The sequence below is a fragment of the Simochromis diagramma genome, unplaced genomic scaffold, assembly GCF_900408965.1.
Source record: "Simochromis diagramma unplaced genomic scaffold, fSimDia1.1 OVJJ01000159.1, whole genome shotgun sequence".
NCBI classification, from domain to species: Eukaryota; Metazoa; Chordata; class Actinopteri; order Cichliformes; family Cichlidae; genus Simochromis; species Simochromis diagramma.
The window spans coordinates 4,375,077-4,390,361 of NW_024387197.1; the positions used below are offsets into that span (position 1 = coordinate 4,375,077).

Below are 15,285 nucleotides of genomic sequence, written 5' to 3' on the forward strand. Positions count from 1 at the left end.
CATCGGCAAGGCTAACTCAAAGGGCTGGATGGACGAAGAGAAAATGAGCGAGTGGCTGAGGGAAGTTTATGTCAAGAGACCGGATGGCTTTTTCCACAAATCTCCGACTCCATGTGCGCTCATCTCACCGAGGCTGTCAAAACCCAAGTGAAGCAAACTAATTCGGAGCTTGCCGTCATTCCGGGTGTATTAACCAAAGAACTCCAACCACTAGATAGTGGTGTCAACAGGTCGTTCAAAGTTAAATTACGAACTGCGTGGGAGCATTGGATGACAGAAGGCAAACACACATTCACCAAGACAGGGAGGCAACGCCGAGCGAGTTACGTCACTATCTGCCAATGGATCGTGGATGCCTGGGCTAAGGTATCAGTCTCAAGTGTCATCCAAGCTTTCACGAAGGCTGGAATAATCACTGAACAGCAACAAGACTGATTCAGATAATGATGAGAGGGATCCGGGCATGCTTGATGCCGAAATTGCCCAGCTGTTTAACTCAGACACTGAAGGTGAAGAGTTTGAAGGATTTGTGGAAGTTGAATGTACTGGAAAAAGTAAGTGTATTTTTCAATATTTAATGTGTTACAGCTTAACAGTGTTAAGAGTTACTGTGAATGAGCTTAATAAAGGTAGAGTTATCTGACTGTTTTGTTTGTGTTAATGCGCCTTATAATCCAGTGCGCCTTATGGTGCGGAAAATAAGGTATTTAACTCCTTTTCCACTGTAGTCAGAACCGGTTGTAGGTTTTTACCTGAGCAATACAGAGTGGTATCATCAGCAAACAATACACATTTTAACAGTTTGGAAACACCACATGTGTCATTTATATATAATATGAATAATTTAGGGCCCAGCACAGAGCCCTGAGGAACACCACAAGTTACCTTCAAGTTGATTAGATTTTACATTATTGATTTCGACATATTGATATCTGTCATCCAGATAACTTTTCATCCACTTCCAACGGAACAATGACGTTAAGCACACAGCTAAGGCAACACAGGAGTGGCTTCAGGAGCACTATGTGAGTCTTCTCGAGTGAGACATGAAACCTGCTGAACATCTCTGGAAAGATCTGAAACTACCTGCGCACCAACACTCATCATGAACTTTGATGGCATGTGAGAGGGTGTGGAAAGACACCGTCTAAATATAAGCATGTTTCAATCTTGTAGCATTACATTCAAAAAGACAGAGACTTGATGCTGTAGTTGCTGCCAAAGGTGCTTCAAAGTATTGAGCATAGGCTGTGAATAGCAAACTTTTTTTATTTTGCCATTGTGGGGTTTGGGGGTTAAAAACGAATTTAACCAATTATGGAATAAGGCTGAAACATGACAAAATGTGACGCAGTGTGGATGCTTTCTGGATACACTGTAACCACTGCTCTGTTTCAACACTTCTCCTTTACTCTGACTTCTAAATTGATGTTTATGGCTGGGGATTTAATGTTAAGAAATAGAAACATGTCCCTTATTCGTTTTGCTACTTTGATATCCTTATCTGCTATAATATTATAATTGTATATGTCTTACCCACCTCAGTAAGTCAGTGGTGTGGTTATTATGGTAAAGTTTTATGGGACATTGCGGTTAGATTTTATTATGAAGTCATCTCATAACTTTAATGCAGACTGAGTCTTCTGCCTTGACAAAAATAATTAAGAGTAAATGGTGGATGTCATTTTGTTTTAAATTTAATTTAAAAGTTATTCACATTAACACAAAGAGCACTTTCAGTACTTTGTCTACTGGTACCATTCATCAGAAACCCATTGTCACGCTTACATCATTTTTATTACACGTACTACAAATTGGTCTCGTTAAGTGAACAAGCTCTAAAATGTAAATGCTTTTATCTTTCAATATCCAATGAAGTGTAATTAAGTGAGTTAGAAGTGGGAAGATGAAGTAGCCAGTGACACTGGGTTGGAAGGGATGAGCTGTCAAAACCATTAGGATTAACTTTGGCCATACCAGCCTGTCTGCCAGTGGATTTGACAAATTGAGTGGAATCAACTGACTGACAGATGCAACGTGTGCATACACACACACACACACACACACACACACACACACACACACACACACACACACACACACACACACAAACTCATGTTCTCAATCGTGAGTGCTAAGAATATAAAAAGGCCTGCTCTTTTCTAGAACCCTTGGTCCTGTCCCAGTAAAGGACAGGCGAGTACTAAGAATATCAAATAGGTGTGTGCATGCAGGGATCTCTGTGCTGATCTAGATCTTTCTCGGTGTCTGCTTCTTTACACGTGATGTGAGCTGAATCAGCCAGTGTAACAGATGGTCATTTCCATTCAATTCAGTTCGATTTTTTCAATATAGCACCAAATCACAACAACCGTCACCTCGAGCTGCTTTATATTGTAAGGTAAAGACCCAACAATAGCACAGAGAAAACCCCAACAGTCAGACCCGTTGGGGGTGATAGTAATCTCAGTAGACTACTATCTAAAATATAACACTAATATGATTCAGAACATATTTTCTGTGTTATTTACAGTAAGATGTGTCCACATCATAGACAACATACAGTAAGCATGGTGGAGGTGGGCTTCACCTCCATGTCACTGTCAGTCACACTGACACTGAAATTTATAAAGGATGAAAAATTTAGACATTACTTTTTTAAGTTAAAAAAAAGAAAAAAAAAAAAGAACTATATCCAGTAATCGCAGCAGTATTTACAATCAGTATGTTGACGGACACACACACAAAAAAAGATGGAAAGCTTTTTTGTTCTGAGGTTTTGGAGTGAGTCTGACTTTGTTTGTCAACTGTGCTGCTCTTATAGAGAAAAAAAATGTGCAGATGTTAATTCCTGCATTCACTGCTGTTCCTCAGCCTGTGGAAGTAAATGACTTGGATAGACCCCAAAACTAACAAGAAACCCCTAATGCTTAGTCCAGTGTGAGTGTTCCTGATGATATTACAGAATCAGGCCCTGCAGTCTGTGCTGACCGGCATTATTGTTCACCACGCCTGACAAATCAGGACAGGTGGAGACATTTCTGTGTCTTCTCCCCCTTATCTCCCCCTTCAAACCCACCCCAACGCCATCCTGAAACCAGATCGGGGAAGTAAAGTCATACCATTCTTCATAACTCAGTACTACAGTTGCTAGAAGCCCTGTTGCCTGGCAACCAAATGTTTTGCCGCTGACTTTTATTTTGGTTGTTTTTCTGTCGGTCCCATGCTTGTGCCCGACTCTCACGCATTCAGACACATACATGTAGGATTCGTTTCCTTTGGTTCATCACAAGCCACAGAACACCTCCTGTTCTCTCTCATGGTCTCCAGTCCATGTTCTCTCCATCAGCTTCCTCCCCCCCCCCTTTTTTCCTTCTTTCTGGTCTGCACTTCATCCAGTTGATCGCAAGTGTGTCCAAACCAGCAACACGTGTTGACTGACAGGTCCGAGAGATGTGGCTAACCAATGGGAGTGATGAAGCAAAGCTGGCCCGGTAATAAACGCAGAAAGTGTGCAATTAAAGAACAATTCCTCAGTCTGCATCTCAGCAAGTCTGAGATGGGTTGAGAGGAGAGATGATGAGATGAGAGAAGATGAGCTAGGAGAAGAAAAAAAAGTCTTCCCAGCCTAAAAATAGTTTGAGGCTGCCTCTCAGACAGCCCTTCAAAAGCGATGGGGCCGTGTTAATGATAAAGCTAAATATCTGGGGTAGACCGAGGCATTACTGATTCTATGCATCGCGCCTCAGAAGAAGCCGCAATAGGGAGGGCCTGTTGATAGCTTGCTTTGCCTACTGCAGTGAAATACAAAGAGCAGAGAGTACTTGAAATCCAATTCCAAAGAGCAAACCACAAGCCTCTTTTCCACTCGTGACAACAGCTCCTGTTTACTCAGCAGCAAACACAGGTGGAGAGCTCTGCGAGAATAACCGTTTTCTTCTTCAACCTTTTCTTCTCTTTTCAAAAGACTGGACACAAGATGAATGCAGCACACCAACGCTCATGCACACATTCACGTGCACACGCACAGATGCATGCACACGACCACTTTAGGCTATACTGCTATGCATTGTTGAGGTAATGAATTGAACTGTGGAGAGATCACAAAGGAATGAAAACATAAAGGCAAGATGTCTGTCACTGATGCAAGATTTTTATGAAGAAAAATAAACATTAAAAAAAATGAATAGGAGAGATTAAAAAGGAGCATGGAGAAGATGAACAGTGTAAGTAACTGATATTGCAGTTTTTGTGTTCTTGTTTTGCAGAGCATGAGAAAAGTATTTCCATATTTATCATGTGCCTTCAGGTACATGGGAAAATGTTTGAGGAATAAGGGTGCAATACTTTTGTTTTTACTGATGACCTACAATTAAATTACCAAAACGTACAAGTAAACAGAGTAACTACAGGCTCAGCCTTTCACAATAACAATGTGCTGACAAGGAGCCAAACCCCACCATTGCCTGAAAATCCTAAATTTTGTGTACAGTTACACCCCTAAATTTAAAGGCATGTTTGTAACTTTTAACAGAGAACGTGACATTGTGGCCCAGGGCAAAAACGCTCTGAGTTAAAAGTAAAACTGCAACATGGTTTTTCAGACAGACGGCCAGAGGGGAAGTCGTTCGGCTGTGACCCCTATCCCCAACTTTTGAATGTCACTTTGTGAAATACCTATGGGCAGACACTCCACATCCAGACGGCCATTTCTTTTTTCTAATATGAAAACATTTTATGCCATTTATGTATGTCCACATGTAAATTATGCTCCTGTCTTATTTATACAGCCCTCTGCAGTGTCACAGTTCATAACTATTCCTCAGCATTTCCAATGTAAGCAATATGACTCTGTGGTGTGTATTTTGTTAGCTTGTTGGGCAGTTCAGCAGTGATCCAACTGCCTTGTGCAAAACTTTTGTCTCTTGCTCTCCTGCATGCTTGGATTTTTTGTAATTCTTTGTGGGGTGCCATGATGATGCATCAGTTTGCACCATCACCTCACAGCAAGAAGGTCCCAGGTTTTCATGTTAAGATACCATGTTCTCCCACAGTCTGCACGAGCTCTTACTGCATCACCAACTCAAGCTGGTGATGGTGGCACAACTTTGAAATTACTCTGTTTGATGTCCAGGGTGTACCCTGACTTTTTGCTCTGCCGCAACCGTGAAGACATTGATTAATAAAAAGCACTCTTCACACTTAAAATGTCCTCAATCCAACACCACTGCTTATCTAGACTTCTACATTTTACAGTCTTATTATCATTAGTAATCAACTAATGATAATTAGTTGATTATGCTGTGGGAAACTATTATGTCTTTTACTATACTATTTACACTGTAGTCTGAAGCGCTGTTACCCCTGTGTCTGAGTTTTACCTTTTCAGTTGCTACAAACGCAGCAAAAATGAGGGTCTGTTCTTGGTTGGAGGGGCAGCAGGACAGAGCGGTGAAAGGATGTTGTTGTTGAGGGTGGATGAGGTCAGAGAGAAGTAGATCCATCCATTAGAGAGTATAATGAGAGAGAGCAGCTGAATGCTGGGTCAGACAGCACACAGATGTGAGGGAGCCTCAGAACCTAACAGAGTTGAGGGGGAAAGCTGCAGTCCCTGTGCCATGACCTCATTGTCAGAGTCAGGACTCCCATTAACACCAGTCCCAGCAATATAAGGCCCTAAACCAGTCTGAATGAGATCATCTATGCCCTCACCTCACCTAAGAAAACCCCAGTGTGCACCAGTGTGTACAGACCATTCTGGGTTTGACCTCTCACATGGCGCTTGGCTAAACTCTGGCCGACCTGGAGGGGCACAGCATGCCAAACACTGATCTCAGTATCACCTTCACTGCCACTAACTTCAGAATCAAATGTTGGTGGTTGATTTTTTTAAGCTTCAGTTGTGGTAAATGGGGTGTATGGTGCACTAAATTCCTTGTATGTTTTTCTAGCATGTCAAGAGGCCAACAGCAGTGTCAGTTGGTGTCACGATGTCATTTTGCTTGTTGCTAGTAGTCAGACCTTATCAGTAAAAGGCAAAACATATGCTTGTTTGATTTTTGTTACAGTAAAACTAACTTTGTCCTCGTTAACACACTGACCCTATTAGCATCGATAGATTGTACTGCAGGCACTGTGCTTGGAAGAATTAACAGCGTGTCTGTGCTGCCAGAGCTTTGCTGCCAGATTGTAGTGTGGGAATGCCAGCAGAGTCTTCTCCCTTGATGACAGCACTGTTTCCGTAGTGATACACAGAGTAGTTAAAAAGGATAGAGCAGAAAGTGAGGCAGAGAGAAAGCAAGTGTGAGAACCTAATAACTGCAATAACATGGGGGAACATGAAGAGCAGCCCACAGGCCTTTTGCTTTAAGCACCTAAAACAAGTTCTCCAGCATTTCAAGAAATTTGTGACTGGTCACATGAGGCACAAAGTCCATTTTCAGAGAAAGAAGCTGAGGAAGCACTGATTTATTTTTAAGGGGTTTAAAATTGACAGCATTAAGCTAAGCCCTCTTATTTAAATAAATATCTCTGAATCATTACAATCTGACTCATTACCAATTACACACTACATTCAGTCATTCAGTCATTCACACACACATTCACACACTGGCAATGGCAAGCTACGTTGTAGCCACAGCTGCCCTGGGGCGCACTGACAGAGGCGAGGCTGCCGGACACTGGCGCCACCGGGCCCTCTGACCACCACCAGTAGGCAAACATGGGGTTAGTATCTTGCCCAAGGATATAATCTGTGACGTTTTAGTCACGGAACAACAGAAGTTGAATTAATAACAAAAAAAACCCCACAAATTACAAAACAAACCAGAAAGTTTTTGAGGGCAGATAATAATGTGATGAAACAGCTGCGGAAGTCACAAGCTAACAATAAACAGCTAATAGCAAACATGTATCTACAGTATTGCATGAATCATGTGATTAAAACACACATTATCTGATCTTCTTCTCTTTTTGCAACTTTCCCTCTATTTAAGTTACAGGCTGTTTGATCTCTCAGGGCCACCGTATCTTATAGATCTCTCACATATAACTAACAGAGTTATACATGACAAAGGTGGCATTAAATGTATGTATTGCATATGTATTTGTTCATTTAGTGATGTTTATCTAAATTTTTTAATTCATTACTATTATTATTTAACTTATTATGTTTTCTTCTATATTTATTAAAGCTTTTCTTGCTGAGGTCTCCAACCGCGTGTCTAGGCCTTTCGTATTCGTGTAATGTGAGTATCACGCTGTCAGATGCTATATGTTTACACTGCACAATGTTTGATTTGCTCTTTTTTAATGTGTCATGCCAGCTGTTGAAATAAAGCAGATGTTCATTCATTCATACACATCACAGATTCACCCTTTATGAGTAAGGGCACATTCATGCAACGCTAACAAACATCGTCTTCCACACGTATAAAAGAACTGCAGCAGGTGACATGCATGCACACGTACACCTCTGTAAAACAGACTGATCTTCAGCTCCTCGGCACAGTCACTGCTAAATAGCGCTGTGAGCTCAGGTGACGACACTCGTTTCACATTCCACACACACGCACACACTAAAGTAGGAACAGTGATTCTTGGAGGTGTTGACACATGCACCCATTTCAGTTGACTGTGTGGCTGACAGTCGGTGGTGAGCTGAGTGGTGTTCCCTCTGTTGTTACAGGCCCCAACAGTCTCTCGCTCTCTCTCTCAGACGATGACATCTAGCTTAGTCACTCAAGTGTTCCCGCTTTGTAAAGCATGTTCCTTTGTAGCTGCAGTGCTCTCCAAACAAAACTGGAAGCTTTTCTTCTAGTATGATACCGTTACAGTGTTTATCTCACTGACATAGTAGAGATGTGGGTTGCAGGTTGACATAGATCTCAATGTGTTTTGTGCTTTTGCCACCTGCATAGTTGCATAACATAGTATTTCCTATTGCTACTAGTGGATATTATCTATATCCTATAGTATATTTTTTCTATTATAAATTAAGAGTGACCTTAGGCAGTCCTCTTAGACATTCAGTTTTTCAGAGAGATTTGCAATAGCCTTGGTGTTTGCAGTTTAGCTGCAGTCAGCCGTGAATGTCAAAGCATATGATCCGCAGGCTTTTAATGTGAAAAAAGAAAGAAAGAAAGAAAGAAAAACTCCTCAGGTGTGTTGTTGAAGCAAGCACTGGCTATATAGTTGCATGGCAACGTTACAATTCAGGGCGACACAAGCAAGAAACACAAGACAGGGTAAAAGAAACCCAGAAAGCACTATTGGGGTCACTGAATACCTCCGTGTTTACCCTGAGCCTACTGTGGGATTGACGCTTCGATCCCCACCTCCTCCTGGGAGTTTTTCCACCGTGACATGTGTGATGGGGAAACTTAAGCCTCAGCAGATCTCCCAAACAGGAATTTTCACTTCTCCTCTTTATAATCCCATAACCCCCACTGCCTTAAAACTACTGTGTGCGTGTGTGTGTGTGACAGGTCTAAATCTTCTCCAAACAGCAAATCAGTACAGCCTAGCCTCACTTTAAGCACCTAACAATGAAGAGCAGGCAGCCAGCCAATCGACACGGGGCTGAGCAATGACTGGACATGCTGCTTTATGACCTTTCAGGTGAATCACACAAAGACGCCTGAATATTTACTCAATAGCAATGGAAACTTCCCCCATTGCTGCTCTTGGCTGGCCCGTAAGAAATGCTAATGCAAAATAAACACGGCAGCAATGCCACATTTTAATGTGAGAGCTTTATCATCATCTTACAGAAGACATTCATCTAGGATCATACGTACTATACTGACATGCAAAACTCAGCTGCTACGAAAAAATTTATATATATATATATATATATATATATATATATATATATATATATATATATATATATATATATACTTGCAGTGTAGAGGTCATTTGGGTTGCTATGCTCTCCATCTTCTCCATATATGTTTATTTGCATAGAGCAAGTAGTAATGCTGCACTGTAATCAAATTCAAAGGACTTACATTTGCTACAGACGGTCATTTATCTCAGGGTCAGAGACCTTGAAAAGACAACAGTGATTTGGCAGCAGTGCAAGCAAATCCATCCTTCACATCTGCCCAGACTGGCAAGAGCTTACACAACAGCTCAAGTATAAAAGCACACGTCACAAACATTCAGCAAGACCACAGAGGAAGCAAGAGGAAAGCCCAGCTTTCAGCCTCCACAAAAACATTACTGGTATATGGGGTTGGGGGTGGGGGGCAGGGGTGCACTTCAAAATGTCTTTTAGAGAGCACAGCAGGTTTAATCAAGCTGTTACAGTTTTATTTATTTCCCCTAAGATTGCCACCGAAGGCACACAGAGCTCGGGGTGAAAAGATAGCTGAGAGACGGCAAAAGGGAAATGAGGTGGAAAACAGTCTGCTTACTTTACAAACACACATTTTCACTGGCAAGCCCCCATAGCCCTCCCCACTATCATAATCCATAACCTCTGAAAGACCAAAACAGAAACGACGGCTTGTGATTGCAGTCTTTCGAGCCATTTTCAATTTCAGTGCCATTTATATGAAATCACCACATAGGATTTCGAAAACATGTCCCCCACCTGTTGCAGGAAGTGCAAATTACACAGTAGGGTGAGAAAACAGGTGAGTAGTTGTTTAACATGACGCTCACAGGAGACACTCTGAACACAGTTACTGTGTAGCTTAACACACAGACATAATAATTGTGAAATTAATTGTGATTCAAATACAAAGTAACTTGAAGGGTAGTGGGAGAGAGCATCCTCCCCCATCAAGGAGGAAATAATTTCCCATTCCTTCCAATAGTAAATATGTTTCAGGTAGTTTTAGTTTGTACAGCTTTTTAGATTTCCACGTCTTATGATTTTGTAATGAGAGCAGCTTTTTCTCATGCAGCATAAAGTATTTTCATTAATATGTAATTCTTATAATATTCCTATTGTACGCATTCTTATATGGTCCACACTCATTAGTAGTTCATAGTCTGAGGCATGTAATTCATATAAAACAAACATTAACCATCACACCAAGGTTAATGAGCCATTTTGCTATTTTGAAGAAAGTGATTCATGACAAAATGTAATGATTTCTTTCTTTGGCCATGCAAGCAACACAATTTTTTTACATTTGTTTTCTACTGACAGATGGAGAGTTGGGGTATATAAAGGAATTATTTTTAAAAATGAGCAATCTTTTCATCTCACGGGGAGAAATACAGCCTGTTGCATCCTTAAAGACATTACTCTGTGTAACATTATTTCCAAACCATAGAAATTTTTTTTTAATGTATGCAAATATGGATAAGTCGACAGCACAACCTGTAGCTAGGTGCTGTCAGGAATCCAATTTTAAAAAAGAAAAAAAAATAACAGAAGATAAGGGAGATTTTTTCTTTTTTCAATCTTATTGATCTGATGTATTTATGTGCTGCTGCTTGTGTAATTTTCATGGGTAACTTGTATGGTGGTCAGCTGGGAGTCAGCTGAGAGCTGCCATTACACGCTTTTGTACCAAGGACGCACAACAGCAGCCGAAGGCAGACAGTAAATGAATCGTGACTAACGCTGGAATGCACTGTAGCAACTTATTAGGAGTCGGCAACTGATAATTTCTTGTTTAGATGATGGTGCGTGAAGAGGCTAAGCCTACGCTTGAAGCCACTGAGGTGGTCGTTAACGGGGGGTGACGCAATGTCACTGGTATGCATGAATTAAGTTAACAGTCCAATAAATCCAGCAGTATGTATCTTGTCCTTTTTGGTCTTTATTCTGTATCGACTTAGCATAACAGCGCAACGGTCACAAACTGTTTGCCTTCTTAATGACACACCTGACGCTGATTACGTGCGTCTACCTTAAATACCTTTACATTACATAATCAAAACAGAAAAAGGTGACCTCTAGTGACCACATAAGGTATTAACCCAGAGAATGGCTCCTACAATGCGTCATACTCTTTCTGAAGCCAGCAATGACTGTGTCTTTCTCAAGTCCTTATTCAAGACCCTTAAATAAAAGAGAGAACTTCCATAAAGTATACGCTTTATACATGTGGGTCACATGCTTGTGAAGACACACAGCTGTTTTTGAATGATTTTTTTCGCTTGTACTTTTGACATCATTGTTATTTCACCATTTCATTATGCAATGACATGACCACGAGGGGATGCAGATGGATGTGCTTACTTGTGATTATATGCATATTTCTGCTAATAAATGCACATGCCCACACACATCTTCACGTGTACAAAAACACACACACGAAGCACAAACCCTTTCACTCACACCTTGCTAGTGAAGGTTTTTTCTGCACTGACTGATAAACTAATTAACATGCTGAGAAAGGATTAAACAGTCAGTGGGTCAAAAACAACATCTCCCACCGTGCCTCAGAAGCGCCTGCTGCAGAGGAATGCCAGCCTGCCATTACCAGGAGATTACCTGTAATCTCTTATTACTTAAAACAGGGTGGAGAGGCTTTCATTCAAGGAATCTTAAAAAATCAAATTGTGCTGTCAGCTTGGCTTAAGACTTAGTTTATACATAGAGAAACATGCCTGCATCTGTACCCCGGGACGCTTTGTAGGACAGAACCCGAAGCAGCTACACAGCCACGGTTTCAGCTTCAGACGTTAGTGTCAACAGAACTCAAAATGAACTCCTGTTGTCTTTGGGGATAATAGCAGTCTCTCGCTAAGGGATCAGTCCATAAAGACCTGACGATCATCAAAGTGTTAAGCAGTATTTATGCAAACAAGGCAAACTGCAGGGACAAGTGTGCAACGTAAATCCATGCACATTTATCACGAAAAGAAAAAGCCAACTGTGCCACACAAACTGAGCCAGGAGGGGACATGTAAAGGCAGAATTACTCTCTCCCTTTCTCTCTCTCTCACTAACACACACACACACACACACACACACACACACACACACACACACACACACACACACACACACACACACACACACAGTCTCTCTCCTGGATAATTGCTGTTTTGTCTTGACTGCATGTGCTGTTATTTATTTGCACAGGAACTGAGAGTTTCCCTCGGGGCGCGGGATGTTTTTCACCCAAGAGTGTTCTCAGTGTTTTACATAAAACAGAATGAGACAAACCTTGGTATTATTGCTAGCATGGATGCCAAAAAAAAGAACAAACAAACAAAAAATACAACATGTGAGAATATCTTGATGCAACCAAAATACCAAAAGGTGAAGCCTTCTATCAGCTGATGTCTACAGCATAAAATGAATCGTAGCTGCAGGGGAGGAGAAGTAATTCTGAGTGAATTGGGAGTGGATTGGGGAAAGGGAAGAGGAGCTGGCTGGAAACAATGCCTGCCATCAATTAGAGCATCCAAACAAGTGTTTTGATTTGACGTTGGTACCACAGCCTAAAACAACAGTGAAAACTTGTGTAGCAACAAAAGGAAAGACGAGATGATGTCTGTTGTCTTTTATAGGTCAGCGATGTGCAACCCGATATATTTCAGACAGCATAAAAAACCATCAGCTTCTAAACTTGTGTCAAGATCTGCATTCCTCCAAAAACCTTTACAGTATGTGTTTGCTGAGAAATGAGCCACATTACTCAGAATTTACCACAGCTCTCAAGTGTTCCACCTTTGTCTCTGCAGCCCAGATGTGAGTTTCGGTCCCTGGTAGTGAGTGTGCTATTGGGTTATGTCTGTGAGTCAGGGCTGCACAGGGAAACGGGTGTCTCTGACATGCAGAGCGGGGATTTGTGACAGGCATCTCTGAAGATGAACAGGACCTGCAGATGAAAGCGCAGGTGAGGCACGACCCACATTTCCATGTCCTCCCATCAGAACCCCAGTCATCAGCTGCTCTCGAGGGCCAGCAAATGAAACATATCGTGCAGCATTTGTCATATCTGTGTGGGAGTAGGAATTCTGTATGTATTTAAGTGCAGTATGTAGTGTTTTGGAATGTGTCTGTACATGCATGTTAGCATTTGGGACTGTCTGTGGGTGTAGGGGCGTGAGTTTGTGAGGACATATATCAAAGAGAAAAGCCTCAGGTTCATTTCAACATCACTGGGCCCCTAACAGGGCTTTATGGAGTGATGCTTTAATATGCTGTATATCATCATGCTCTCGTCATCATCATTTAATCTAGTTTTCTCTTCTTTTTTTAATTGACACAGTAAGAAATAATGGTGGAGCTTCCATGATAAGAGAACTAAATAGAGCACTTTGCTCTCAGACTGCTGGTTCACTTGTGGTTCCTAGAATATTTTAAAGTAGAATGGGAGGCAGAGCATTTTGCTTTCAAGCCTCTCTTCTGTGGAAACAGCTCCCAGTTTAGATTCAGGAGACAGACACCCTATCTACTTTTAAGATTAGCCTTAAAACTTTCCTTTTTGATAAAGCTTACAGTTGGGGCTGGATCAGGTGACTCTGAATCCTCTCTTAGTTGCGCTGCAATAGGTCTAGGCTGCGGGGGACTTACCGTGTTCTGCATTTCATCATTAGTTATTATCAATCTCTTCCAAAGGGTGTCTTTTGTCTTCCGTCCCTCCCCTCCACCCAAACCAGTCACGACAGATGGCTGTGCCAGAGTATTTCCTGTTAAAAGGTAGTTTTTCCTTCCCACTGTCACCAAATGCTTGATCATAGGGGGGACTTCTGATTGCCGGTGTCTTCTCTGTGTTATTGTAAAAAAAAACACCTTTTGACAGCTGTTGTTGTCATTTGCAGTTTTGTATGAATAAAACTGTAAAACTAGTTAATTCTGAGCTACGTTATGCATTCTTCCAGAGTTGCATACTGCACAGGAAGGGTTGTAGCTCTGTGTTTTGGATAGGAAGTTGTTTAAATGCACCTTTGATTAAATGCTGACTAAAAATGTGAAAAGTTTTAATCTCATTTTTCAAGCAACCTACCCAAACCTACATGTGATTCAGTTTGTTTGTAGGCTGTAAAAGCCCAACAATTTTCCCAGCAATGGCCTAGTGTGTTCACAGTACTAAAGTTAATGTTTATTCAATCCCTTTAAGAATGCACTGCACAATACCCTTTAAAAGCTTGAATTTTAATGTATATTATTAGCATTTCTTTGCACTTGTGATTAACAAACAACACATAAATCACTAAAGGTTAAGACTGGGTAATATTCATTAATAGTGAAACACTGAGCTGAGATTGTTTGGGTTCTCTGTGTGATTTATCATACTAACAGCTGCTTTGGTTAATGGCTTCAATCGAATAATCTGTTATAGGCTATCATTTCGCCACGCCTCTGTTGACACTTAAGTCTCACTGGGACCATTTTTCAATTAGGTGATTAGTTTCATTGAGCATACAAATTAGTACCTCCTGTGAGGAGCTTCCCCAAATGTGTAAAGCTTATTTAAAAATATAATGCTTCATTTCGCCGTGAATCTGATCCTGATGAATATGTCACTCCGGCCATTTGTTATTCAGCACAGCTGAACGAGAGAAAGGAGATGCTGGCTGTTCCTCTGTAAATATGGATTGTGGGACTTATTTGTCATGGTTCGGGTAAAATTAGTGTAGGGGTCTGAGCGAGACCACCTGGGCCAGAGATTTGTAATCAGAGGATGTGTTTTCCTCCCTGCACGCAACTGCTATTTGAGATCTCACGCTCACTTGCCCTGTGCCAAGGTATCGGAAGGGTAATGGCTTAACTCGTGTGTAAAAAGTGAGGCGAGCACCACTTAGTGTGGTAGCTGTCACTTCCTGATTGTCAGCAAACGGAGAGCGAGTGTGAAAGAAAGAGAAAGGCAAGAGAAGTTAAAATTGCAAGTTGGTGCAGGGTGAAAACTTGAAACTGCTATTTTTTTCTCTATTTTGTTGTGCATGAACTGTATCATAAATATAAGCATTAAGAAAAAAATAGGTTTAACAGATCATTATGATACTGTTGCAAAGACCTCAAGTCAGCCTACTGTAGATCTAATAATGTAGATCTTATTTCGTCACAGCTTTAGTGTAAAAAAAACCCAACCTTTTTCTCCCTCATAGCCATGTATGGACTGTGATACTACATCAAGCACACAAGTGAAAACATAGAGAAGTGTGTGTTTCTTCACAATGCCTGAAGCTTAAAGTCTGACCTTTTCCCCTCTTCATCTCGCTCTCACCTTTTTCCTCTCTCCTCTGCCCCGGAGCACCAAAGGGTGGGACTGACCGAGGAAGCCTATGGCATCACCCATCCCTGAGCTTGGAAAAAGAAAGAAAAATCTCAGAGGATGATGGCTAGCCTTGACATTGTTGAGACAG

General features: G+C 41.3%; 1 long non-coding RNA gene across 1 annotated transcript in view; it reads right to left on the minus strand.

The window, feature by feature from the left end:
* Nucleotides 1–8,907: 8,907 nt before the first annotated feature.
* Nucleotides 8,908–15,285, minus strand: part of LOC120745271 — a 74,656-nt gene continuing 68,278 nt past the window's right edge. The window contains exon 3 of the long non-coding RNA XR_005698603.1: nt 8,908–15,225. This is a non-coding gene — a long non-coding RNA (uncharacterized LOC120745271). The remainder of the gene's footprint in view (nt 15,226–15,285) is intronic.